The sequence below is a fragment of the Mytilus californianus genome, unplaced genomic scaffold, assembly GCF_021869535.1.
Source record: "Mytilus californianus isolate M0D057914Y unplaced genomic scaffold, xbMytCali1.0.p SCAF_1, whole genome shotgun sequence".
NCBI lineage: Eukaryota > Metazoa > Mollusca > Bivalvia > Mytilida > Mytilidae > Mytilus > Mytilus californianus.
In genome coordinates, this window is record NW_026262581.1 from 107,013,788 (window position 1) to 107,027,264 (window position 13,477).

The following is a 13,477-nucleotide window of genomic DNA, read 5'->3' on the forward strand; positions in this document are numbered from 1 at the left end:
AAGCAAAACATTTTAATAGTGATTTTATGTCTTTTGATGATAAACAGAAATTAACGGTGTTTTTATTTACATATTAATATGATTCGTAGCTGTGCCAAATTTTAAGCCTGTTATCTTATCTTAGATTGACGTAGAAATATTTCATACTGTAAATAATGTACTTATAAATATGTTTTATAATAGACGAATTTTCTATAATGTTTTTATGTTATAGTCTCTTATAATTCTGTACAGAATGGCCCTCTTTTTTATATCTATATATGTTTACACTAAATGTAATGTTGTATTATAGTTATTGAGAGGTGAGACTTAAATAAAATATTGAATTGAATCATATCGTAAGTGAAACCCATACTTCGCCCCATGCATACAGTAAAATAGGTTTAATAATTTAATCAAATACCTTTGTCAAACTGTGTCTTGATTTATAAAGAACGTGATATCTGGCACTTTTAAGATAGCTAAATTAGAGTATCTTTAGAGGCTATTTATTCTTTATTTTCCATTCATAAAAATGACAATAAAGGAAAAGTCTTCATGTACAGTTAACACAAAAAATACAAATATTTCACATGTTTCAAAAGTCAAAACGAGTGTCAAAAATGTATTGAACAATCCTAAAATAGGAAATAGTGACACAAACTGTATTATTGAAAACAAATGTAATCTAAATATCCTAATAAACTGTTGTGGCATTAATAAGCGTCTTTAATAGCCTGAATTTTGTGAACTTTTATATGATCATGATATAATTTGTATGCAAGAAACGAAGACGGATGATTTAGATATTATAACACTTCCAGGTTATATATTTCAAATGAAAAACAGACAAAAATTTGTGAAAAAATCTGGTGGTTTTATTTTAGCATATAAAGAAACACTAAATGATTATTTAGAACCAATAGAATCAGATTCAAAATACGTCTTCTGGTTCAAACTTTCTTAAATTTTGTTTGAAATATATGAGGATGTTGTGTTTGGTATAATATACATTCTACATTGAGGTTCTGCAAAATGAAATCACGAATTCACCAACATTCCAACTGACTTCATTTTCAGAAAACGATATCTGTAACAAACATAAACTATTAGCTACTTCTTTACAAGCAGAACCAAATACAATGAAAGTCCCAACTATGTACTGGCTTCCGAATCTACACAAATCACCTTACAAATATAGATTTATTTCGTCTTCAAGTCATTGTTCCACTACTAAATTGTCTATTCTACTTACTAGTACACTTGGTACAATCAAAAACCTGATAATTAATTGTTCAAATAAGGCCTTTGAAAATAGTGGAATTAACTACTTTTGGAGTGTCAAAAACTCGTTGGAAGTACTTGATATGCTTTGATAATTTATCTGCCCTTGAATTTTTACTTGATAACATTTTTGTTCGCTTTGGAGATTCCGTATATCGTCAAGTTATCGGAATTCCAATGGGGACTAACTGTGCACCACTTATTGCGGACCTGTTTTTGTATTGTTATGAGTTACAATTTATGACTAAAATCAGCAAAGACCCATCGAAACAACATCTGATACAAAAATTTAACAATACTTTTAGATATTTGGATGATATATTGGCTCTCAATAATGACGACTTCAGTATGTATACTAAAGACATTTATCCTGTTGAACTTACTTTAAATAAAGCTAATACTAACAATGACCACTGTCCTTTCCTTTCCTCGATCTTGATATCTATATCATTAACGGGAAGCTTAATACAAAAATTTATGATAAAAGAGATGATTTTTCATTTCCTATCGTTAATTATCCATTTTTAGATGGTGACGTTCCCTTGTCACCATCTTATGGTGTTTATATATCTCAACTTGTACGATTCGCTCGTGTATGTAACAACGTATTAGATTTTAGCGAAAGAAATTTATGTATTACTGAAAAATTATTACACCAGGGTTTTCGATATCATAAACTAGTCAAAACATTTACTAAATTTTATCATCGGTATAAGGACATCATTCGTAAATATAACTCAACATGCAACATCTTATACGTTCGGGTATTTCACATCCAATCTTTTATGGTAATATTCTTTACAAAGCACAAAAATGTCAGTATTCACCTCAAAAGCTAACAAAACCTTTAAACAGACTTATTAAGAAGGGATATAGTTACGATACTGTTGTCAGGTCATTAAAGATTGCATATTTTGGCTTTAATATTGATTCACTTATAGGGTCTTTGCATCGGAATTAAACATATTTATTCTAAAACCAGTTGTTGGCATGACACGGGTTATGTTCTTCTCATATATTTTATGATGGTATAATACTAAACCCCTAACAGGAGGGATTGTGCCTGATATTCATATGATGAAGACATAATCTTTCAATCAGTTTAATTGAAGTCTGGAGCTGGCATGTCAGTAACTGCTAGTAGTCTGTTGTTATTTATGTATTATTGTCATTTTGTTTATTTTCTTTTGTTTCCTATTCTGACATCGGACTCGGACTTCTCTTTAACTGAGTTTTACTGTGCGTACTGTTGTTCGTTTGTTTTTTCTACATTGGCTAGAGGTATAGGGGGAGGGTTGAGATCTCAAAAAACATGTTTAACCCCGCCGCATTTTTGCGCCTGTCCCAAGTCAGGAGCCTCTGCCCTTTGTTAGTCTTGTATCATTTTTAATTTTAGTTTCATGTGTATAATTTGGAGTTTAGTATGACGTCCATTATCACTGAACTAGTAAACATATTTGTTTAGGGGCCAGCTGAAGGGCGCCTCCGGGTGCGGGAGTTTCTCGCTGCATTGAAGACCCATTGGTGGCCTTCGGCTGTTGTCTGCTCTATGGTCGGGTTGTTGTCTCTTTGACACATTCCCCATTTCCATTCTCAATTTTTTCCCCCAGAAAATTCCGTATATCACCAACCAGATACTTTCGATCAAGTTAAAAATGAATTACGTAGTTTTTCCCAAAATTTTAAATATATTTGTTTATTGGGCGATTATAATGGCAGAACTGCAGATGAACCATATTATATCAGATAGAAGCAAATTAACACGAACAAGATTTTTCTGAATTTATACAGGATACTCCAAATTGCTTAGAGGTTCTTAATATTGACAGAAATATACATTAGAAAGAGTATGGATACTGTTAAAAACCGTTCTGGTCAGAAATTATTAGAATTATGTAAAGGAATGACTTGTTTATTGTAAATGGTCGTATTGGTGATGATAAAATTGAATCTGGTAAACTAGCATGTAAAAAATACCAGTGTTATTGATTACTGTATTTAGATATAAGAAGATGTGGTATGAGTGCCAATGAGACAACTCTCCATCCAAGTCAAAATTTATAAAAGTAAACCATTATAGGTCAAAGTACGGTCTTCAACACGGAGCCATGGCTCACACCGAACAGTAAGCTATAAAGGGCCCCAAAAATTACTAGTGTAAAACTATTCAAACGGGAAAACCAACGGTCTCATCTATATAAAAAACGAGCAACAATAAACAATTATGAACCACAAACGATTTGTACATATAATTTTCTTAATAAGCTGTAGAGTTAAAAAGTGGGACGTGTCGAAAAAAACTTCATTTGTTGATAATAAAGATAAAGAAAAGTTACAAGTATTATATACTGATTTGGAAGAAACTTTGAGTGACAATTTAGATAAATATAAAGTTAATTCGTTTTTCAGAAAATTATGCAATCTTTTTATTGATAGCGCAAAAATACTTTTGGTTCCCGAAAGCGAAAATCTACTAATAAGAAGCCTAAGGGAGATAAACCGTGGTTTAACGAAGAATGTAGATTCGCAATACAAAACTATCGTAAACTTAAAAGAAACTTAAGTTCAGAAAAACAGATACACTTAAACAAGAGGTTTCAGAAGCAGAGAAGCGATATAAAAAGACACTCGATGCGAATAGTAAAAAGCATAGGAAGCAAATGCGTTGTAAGCTTAAATATATGAAAACTTCCGACCCAAAAGAGTATTGGAATCTTTTAAATAGGGGTAAACAGAAAAGGCAACCAAATCTTCCGCTTGAGGACTTGTTCAGCTTTAAAAAAAACTTAACCAAACGGTTGAAGAACCCCCTGTTCGGGAAATTTCCAAAAGAGATCTATTTGATAGTGTTGACATTGGTCATTTGAATGATGAAATAAATGTCTGCATTACCAAAGAAGAAATAGCTAAATGCATTAAAAATCTGAAGAACAACAAAGCCTGTGATGAAGATTATGTAGTAAACGAATACATGAAATCTACTGCAGATTTATTTCTTCCGATTTATGAGATGTTATTTAACCTCATATTTGACTCCGGCGTTCTGTCTGATATTTGGCTTATTGGAAATATAAAACCTATATATAAAGGTAAAGGCAACCAGTTTGATCCAAAAATCTTCCGTTCGATAACCATCTTGAGTTGCCTTGGTAAATTATTTACAGCTATACTAAACGAAAGATTATGTCGTTTCTCTGATGAAAACTCTTGTTGAATGAAAACCAATTTGGATTCCGAAATTCGTACTCGACAACTGATAGTCTTTTTGCTTTATACTCATTTTTTTAAATTTTGAAATATAGAAATAAGAAACTGTTCTGCGCATTCGTCGACTTTGAAAAGGCGTTCGACACGGTTTGGAGAGAGGCTCTCTGGTATAAACTACTTTTAAATGGTATTAGGAAAAATATATCATGTCATTCTAAATATGTACAAAGATATTAAGTCTTGTATTACATATAATTATCACAAATCAGACTATTTCTCATGTGATATTGGGGTAAGACAAGGTGCGATTTTGTCGCCTTTTCTGTTTGCCCTCTTTTTGAATGATTTGCAAGTTTTTTTAGAAACGGAAAATCTTGAGGGTCTAAACGAGACTTCGGATTTACTAGAAGACAAGTTGATCATTTACCTGAAACTTTTTGTCCTATATGCAGACGACACGGTCCTTCTGTCTGAATCAAAAGAAGACTTACAAAAAATATTGAACAAATTTGGAGAGTACTGTAATATGGGGCAGACATAGAGATAGTTCACGAATTTAACTATCTTCGAATACTATTTAGCCGGACCAGAAATTTCAGTAAAGCAATAAATAAGCAAGCAGAGAAGGCAACAAAAGCAGTGTATGAGGTTTTAAAAAGAGGTCGCATTCATAATTTATCCATCGAATGTCATGTAGAACTGTTTAATAAAATGGTAAAGCCAATTCTTTTGTATGGCTCAGATGTATGGGGATTTTGTAAAAATATGCAATGCATCGAAAGGGTACAATTACAATTTGGTAAATTGTTACTTAGGTTAAAAGAATCCACCCCAAACTATATGATTAATGGTGAACTTGGCATTTTTCCTGTTCAACTAGATATCAAGCTAAAATGATTGCATATTGGACACGACTTTTATCTGGAAAGGATTCAAAACTATCTTATCAAGCGTATCAATTATTATACAAATTGTCGGTCGAAAGTCATTTTGAATCGCCATGGTTAAAGTTCATAAGAAAACTATATGATAAATAATACAAATATATAATACAACATACAGTTGACTTGTGAAAGAGAGAAAGCAAGATGAGGTAAAAAGGTTGTTTCAATAATGAAAATTATCCCTTTTTTAAAGGTTTTTTATGAACATAATTTCGTTTATTTGGATTTTGAACTATATTCATGATATTATTGAATTCTATTTAGCGTATTGCAATTGGTGTAAATTTCTGTCAACACTTTTTTTTATCAGTTTAAAACATTTGCATGTGATTTAGTGATGATATGCATCACCGATGGCATTTGCTTTACACAAACTCTAAATAATTTAAAATGAGAAGATGTGGTATGATTACAAATGAGACAACTGTCAATCCGAGACCAAATGACGTAGAAATTAAAAAAAACTATAGGTCACCGTACAGACTTCAACAACGAGGAAAACCCATACCGCAAAGGAAGCTATAAAAGGCCTCGAAATGACAAATGTAAAACAATTCAAACGAGAAAACAAACGGCTTGATTTATGTACAAAACATTAAACGAAAAACAAATGTGATATACAGCGACAAACGACAACCACTGAATTATATGCTCCTGACTTTGGACATGCAGGTACATACAGAACGGGTTAAACATGTTTGCAGGCGCCAACCCTCCCATAACCTGGGAAAGTGGCGTAACGTACAATATAAGAACGAACTATAAAAATTGAAAAGGGTTTAAATATCATATATTCACATGGTCACATTTTGCGGAATCGGTGATTCATCATTCGAAATTTAATATAACATATGTGCATGATTTTTTTCAATCTAGAGTATTTTCAAAAGCTTGTTCAGTTTTGTTGATACGATAATTAATCCTTTTCGAGCAGTTATGGAACATTTGAGTGTCAAAATCGTTTATATTGATCACCGGGATCGTTTTTATTGCCATCTATAGTTTAGAATGGAATTCTTGTACATGGTCTAGCCTAAACATTTGTTACATGTCTCTTAGTCTGTTCTAGCCAAATGTACGATGAAGAAAAAATGGTTTCATTTATAACAGACATTGTACATAAGATGTATTTGCGGGATAAATTAAACGGTAGCTACGAGAACCTCCCTGAAAGATATTTATAATTTCATATGAAAAAGAACCAGATATAAAACACAATAACTGCCTACCTTAATTCTAGGGATTCACTGTGTTAAACGTTGTTTCAACAACAAGTAGAAAACATTCAATGATATAAAAAATTGAGTTATTGCAATTTTAAAAGATTCCTTTGTAAAAACAACAAGCCAACATTCTCTTATGTTGCCTCTTTCATCTTTCCGCGTAACGATTAGCAATGGATTCCAAATTAATTGTAAAAATCACACAAGCCCATCTCTTACCGAAGCCATTTCTAAAAAATTCATTGTTTTTACAATGTTAATTATAACAGTTAGGCATGAAAAGAAACAGATAATTGTATAATCCGCTCCTTTGATTCTTCGTCGGACACACGCGCTGAACTATTAAACCTTCCATGTTATACAATTGTATATATGTCTCTGATGTTGATAAATTAATGTTTTCGCACAGTCTGTTATTTTAAAAGTACTTAATTATGTATAATCCAAGGTTTGTAATTTGATGGGACCTGTTAAAGTAGATAATTTATAAATATGGCTTAAACGATAATTTGTTTATTATATGATTCAACAAGTCATATACTTTATATAGAGTTATATCACTACCTATAACCGAGTACGGCAGAAAGTGATTTTCCCCCGATTATAGTACTGATTTTCCTCGATTTTGTACTGATTTTTCATGATAAAATTTACACTATAGTTCTGTTATTTAATTTAAGTAGCTTGAACTAATCAATTGGTAAAGATCGTTTATTCTGTCTGGTCAGTATAGTCATTAGTAAGTGATTTGCTTTGAAGTTACATCATGACCTTCCTTATTCTTTGTTTTGATGCTGTTGCAGCTGATTTGAGTAAAAAAAATCTGTTTTAGTCTGCTTTTAGAAAACTGGGAGTATCAATTTATTTTTTTTTCATGAAATTTTTTTCAAATATAATAATCTGAAAAAAGCAAGTAGAAATTTGGACATAATAAGCTTTTAAATGGTGAAAAAAATAGTAATTAAACTTCAGCTTTGGTGTACAGATTGTCCCCGATCAGCTTGTGTTGATTACAGATTTTCCCTGATACCTATACAGATTGTCCCCGATTTTGAAAAAGCTACTCATTAAAAAATAAAGCTAATATGTGGATCTTCATTACACTTAGGCATGTTCTAATAAAAATAGTGGAATATATGAAAAATTTTCCTGCAAACCTGTAATTCTACAATTTTATATATAAAATTGAATTAGAGATTTTTTGGTTCATTTATGTTTCATTGGTTGGTTAAGAAACTTTAAGCAGGTTTCTTCTTGCTTGGGGTTCATAACTTACTGTTTGTATATTTCTGGATTCATAGTTTGGTAAATTTGATAAATTGTCTGAAATGGTTGGAGATTGTGATGATTTGCCTTTTTTGATAATCTTTTGTGGTGTATTTGTTGATAAGTTACAAATTATAATATTTTCATCTTGTATTTTAATAAAAAAAAATCCTTTTCTGTCAAGAAGTTCTGGAATTAATGCATGGTATGTTATCTTTCACCACCGTCTTCAAGTCTTCTCCAAATGACAAGTTTTTCGGATGGATGTGTCTTCTGATGGTGAGCTACTATTTCTTCAAAGATGACATTTTTAGAAAGCTATTAAAGCTATGTTGATATTTTCTTGCAAGTAACAGTTAAAAATAAAACTTAGAATAAACCTTTTTCCTTATGATTCTATAAGAGAAAATCGGGGAAAATCTGTAATTTAAAACTTCATCTTCTCTGGGACAATCTGTACACTGATAGTGGACAATCTGTACACTGATAGTGGACAATCAGTACACTGCATCAGAAATTGAAATCATATTTTTTTTAGTATTTTCCTAATCTATTTTTAGGATTGGTCATCAAAATCCATATTGCCCATGGGAGGTCAATGATAAAAATGTATGAATGAAAAGGAAGGTTGCATAATTATTGACACAGATTTTCCTTAATTCATATATAATTACCCTTTTGATGTTCTCTACATAGGAAAATCGGGAAAAATCAGTAATCAATCGGGGAAAATCACTTTCTGCCGTACTCGGTTACAGGCAGTGTATATTTTTCAACTCTTTTAATACTTGAAGCAAATGATATAGAAAATGTTAGCTATCGGAAACTACCAACATTGCTTAAATTAACATGTGTTCCCTAAATATACGAAGTATGTTAAACTAATGCATGTATTATCAGAAAACAATATACAAAAATAAAAGGTTGCTTATATTTAAAGTAAAGAAAAAGAGACCAATTACACGCAAAGAATTTGTGTAAATAATTATACGAGGCTTTTTGACCATGAACTGATATGCAATAAATTCAGTATCAAAACGAAATGAGTACATTTTTTCATTAAAGTGGACCTAAAAGTAATATGTTGGTATCAATACGACATGCATATTAACGGGAAATTAATTCTGTAGGACTAGACATTAGGAGTAGGAATTTGGCACAACCTCAAAAGGGTCTGCTGGGACTAAACAAGTTTATCTTTTGGTAACAGGATCTGTAACTCTTAAGAATGCACTAGAGTCAGTAAGTTCACCGGAGGCATACCCGGGGTGAGGAATTTGTTTAATGGGTTGGAACATAATAAATAATCGGTCCCTTCTTTGTATGACCGGACACTGAAAGAATCATTAAAGTTCGGATGTTTTTTTTTTAATTTTTTTTATCAGATATATATATACGGACATAGATTCGTAATTTTGTTGCAAATTTATAAAAATGAATAAAATCAAAGTGTATCTATCTATTTTAGAGAGCGCACCGCTAGCTTTATAAACTCTTTTTAAAAGAAGGTGAATCAAATCCAACACGTGCATCAAACGCATGCGCAATGAAGTTGCTGAAGCTGTTCTCTGTTTTCAAACACACACACAATCCGATATTTTCTGAAACAAATGTTTAGGTAAAGACATGAGAGAATACAATATCAATCAGTTTTAAATTCCTATAGCAATGGTTTAGTAATCTCTATTTTGAGTCAGTATTTTATTCATTTATCAACAACATCAATGATCAATACTGACAAATTATAGACATGCTTGATGAGCCCATTGAGGGTGATGAAAGTTTGAAAGAGGTCAAACGGAAAACGCATAGGATACTATATACACACACACACACACACATACATATATACATCAGACTAATATGGAATTTATCTTTTTCACACACTCCCATGTATATGCTACTATCTTTCTCATACAACTGTACAAGTCTGGGGGGGAGGGGAGGGGTGATGATAAATTGTTTTATGTTTTCTATACATGAGAAAATAGATGGATTTGTCACTACTTATAAAAGAAATTTTGTGATTATTCTCTATGAATAATTTCATTATATGAGCCGGGGATACAACATTCAAGATTCATAAACATTTATCAAGAAAGATATTTTATTCATCAGCGTTACATCGTCTGCTGTGTTTCTTATAACATGTTTTATGAACACCTTTATGACAGAGAACACATTTATGTTTCGACCTTTTCCTGCCACCAGGAACATTAATATTTCGTACCGTACATACAGAACAATTTTCTCAAATGTTGGTTGTTTCTTTCATCATTCAAGACCCTAAGATTGGCAGTATTTCTTGTCATATGATCTTCGGAAAGGTCATCAATTAATAATTGTATAAAATGGAGACGAGATTTCACATTGTCGGAGTTCTGTTGATATAAAATATATGCGTTTATGACCGTCATGTGTATAATGTTAAACACGATCTTCTTCCACATTTTCGACCGTCCTCGTAAAAACTAGTGAGCATGTCATACAAGTCGATGCCTACCATATATTTATTGTACTCCGTTATCATTTTAGGTTTTCGGTTTGCAACTAATTTTGCGCTTTTCTTTTTCCTTAAACACACATACCAAAATTTCCTGCTTCCGCATAAACATACTCTGGGAAGGCCTTAAATTTGCCGATTTGATAAGGTTTGGTAACGGGCCATTAATACGCACAGTTCCAGTTGCATATGTATGTTAGTTTAACAATCGTTTTGCTAAAGCTAAAGAGGTGAAAAACGAGTTGCAAAACACATGGTACCATTTATACAGTAAACCAGCAGCGCGAAGTAATGATGTAACAACATTTGAACCTTGGGTCTCTCCTGCTGGAGTGGGATCATATTTTTTTCCTTTGTAAACATTGAAGTGAAAACAATACCCTACAATAGCTTCTGTCAACATCCATAGTTTAACATCAAATTAAGCGTGCTTTGTCGGAATGTACTGTCACAAATTTTTTTCTTTCTTTTCTTTTTTAAGAAAGACTGTGGAGGGATAAGAAGGGACAAACTAATAAATGAGTAAACACATGCACCGATCAAAAAACATATCTTTCACTAAGAAACCTGTTGCATGTATCCATTAAAATGTCATGTTGACCTGGAATGTTAATTTGGCCAGTATGCTCAAGAAGCTTTTTTACGATGCAATACTGGACAATGCGTTTTCCCACGATAAATGCAATATTAATTTCATGATGAAATCCATAGCTCCGTTCCCTGCGTTTTGCTTTTGTTTGATCTTTTTTTATGCCCCCACCGTAGCGTTGGGGGCATTAGGTTTTACCCTTGTCCGTCTGTACGTACATACGTTCCAAAATTGGTTTCAATTCTCTAACTTGAGTTTGCCTCAACCAAATGTTATGAAACTTATACACAATGCTTATTACCACAAACACAGATCAAGTTTGAATTTTGGTGGCGTCACTTTAACCGTTCTAGAGTTATGCCTCTTTATAAATGGAAAAAGTGCAAAATTTTTGTTTTCTTCTAAATATCAAGTAATTTTTAAAATTTGAGTTATCTTCCTTTGTCCATGATTATAGTTGAATCAACTACAATCAATGCTTTATACAATGCAATGTTTAATTTTGACTTCCACTGATAAAACAAAGATCAAGTTGAATTTGGGTAGTGTCACTTTAACCATTATTGAGTTATGCCCCTTTATAAATCGAAAGATTGCAAAATTTTTAGTTTCCATTCTGTAACTTAAGTTTGCCCCAACCAAACATTATGAAACCTATACACAATATTCATTACCACAAAACTAAGATCAAGTACAAATTTTTTGTTTCTGTTTTCTAACTTTAGTTTGCCTCAACCAAATGTTATGAAACTTATACACAATGCTTATTACAGTCGATTCTGGTTATTTGCATAGCTTATTTGGAAGACAAAATTATGCAATTAAGCGGAGTATGCTTATATCCGAAATGCCAAATTACGGAGTCAAATAACATCGATAGTAAAGGAAATCCCTGAAGAAAAATGAACGGCCATAATCCACTTACAACATGTCAAATGTTGATTTATTCTGATAAAAGTTATAAGTCTAGTGTTATTCATGTTATTGTATATTGTAATCTTTTAATAAAGTTTATAAACACATTTTGTTTTAGTTTATTTGCGTACTGACATTTCCTTTACCAGGGATACAAAATTAGAACAAATTTTACTGTAAGGTTCAATACCACAAAAGGAAGGTTGGGATTGATTTTGGGGGTTATGGTACCAACAGTGAAGGAATTAGGGGCCAAAAATAAGCATTTTTGTAACTTCCAGACATAACTTGTGTGTTAGTGTATGGATCTCTCTGACATTGTACCACAAGGTTTCATATCACAAAGGGAATGCTGGGATTGATTTTGGGGTAATTGCCTCAAAATTTTAGGAATTAGGGGCCAAAAAAGGGGCAAAAAACAAGCATTTTTCTAGTTTCATGACAATTACTTGTGTGTACTACAAGGTTCCATATCACAAGGGAAAGCTGGAATTGAGTTTGGGGGTGATTGCCCAAAACGTTTAGGAATAAGGGGCCAAAAAGGGGCCAAAAATAAACATTTTCTTGTTTCCAGACAATAACTTGTGTTCAAGTGTATGGATCTCTCTGAAATTGTACTGCAAGGTACCATACCACAAAGGGAAGGCTGGGATTGATTTTGGGGGTAATTGCCTCAAAATTTTAGGAATTAGGGGCCCAAAAGGGGCAAAAAACAAGCATTTTTCTAGTTTCAGGACAATAACTTGTGTGTAAGTGTATGGATCTTTATGAAATTGTACTACAAGGTTCCATATCACAAAGGGAAAGCTGGGTTTGAGTTTGGGGGTAATTGCCCTTTACGCTTAGGAATTTGGGGCCAAAAAGGGGCCTAAAAACAAGCATTTTTCTAGTTTCCAGACAATAACTTGTGTTCAAGTGTATGGATCTCTCTGAAATTGTACTGCAAGGTACCATACCACAAAAGGAAGGCTGGGATTGAGTTTGGGGGTGATGAATCATAAGGGGGTTCAAAAAATTTGGGGAAGGGATTTTTTTTCCTTTTATTTTCTTTAAAATTTTCCATTTTAAATTGGTTATTTCTGATTTATATGTAAAAGCAAATAATAATGATATGGTTTGAATAGGTCAATTAATAATTTATAAGTTCTTAGACCACATTCATTCTGTGTCAGAAACCTATGCTGTGTCAAATATTTAATCACAATCCAAATTCAGTGCTGTATTAAGCTTGAATGTTGTGTCCATACTTGCCCCAACTGTTCAGGGTTCGACCTCTGCGGTCGTATCAAGCTGCGCCCAGCAGAGCATTTTATTTTTCTTCTTTTATAAAATAGTTGTACCAATAATAAGAAAAGAGACATGAACAAATGTTAATTATTTCGGATAACTAATATCCTTCATCAGTAATAGATGTCAAATGATTCTTATCATGCTTATACACACACAATGTAATCCGGAAAAATAGTGATGAATCAGGAGAAGTTTTTCTTTATATTGATTATATTGATAATCGACTTTAAAAGAAAAATGATGCACATAAACAACTTAAAATTTAATTGATTTTACC

General features: G+C 32.3%; 2 protein-coding genes across 3 annotated transcripts in view; both read left to right on the forward strand.

Moving 5' to 3' along the window:
* The window catches only part of LOC127729108 (TBC1 domain family member 25-like), a 447,590-nt gene that overhangs the window by 420,440 nt on the left and 13,673 nt on the right, over positions 1 to 13,477 (forward strand). Inside the window, exon 6 of one of the 2 annotated variants that reach the window (XM_052236767.1) lies at positions 12,376 to 12,695. The gene's annotated coding sequence lies outside the window, so the exon portion shown is untranslated. The other variant, XM_052236775.1, reaches the window with a different exon arrangement.
* LOC127729098 (uncharacterized) overlaps positions 9,446 to 13,477 on the forward strand; it is a 56,812-nt gene continuing 52,780 nt past the window's right edge. The window contains exon 1 of the mRNA XM_052236756.1: positions 9,446 to 9,521. The gene's annotated coding sequence lies outside the window, so the exon portion shown is untranslated. The remainder of the gene's footprint in view (positions 9,522 to 13,477) is intronic.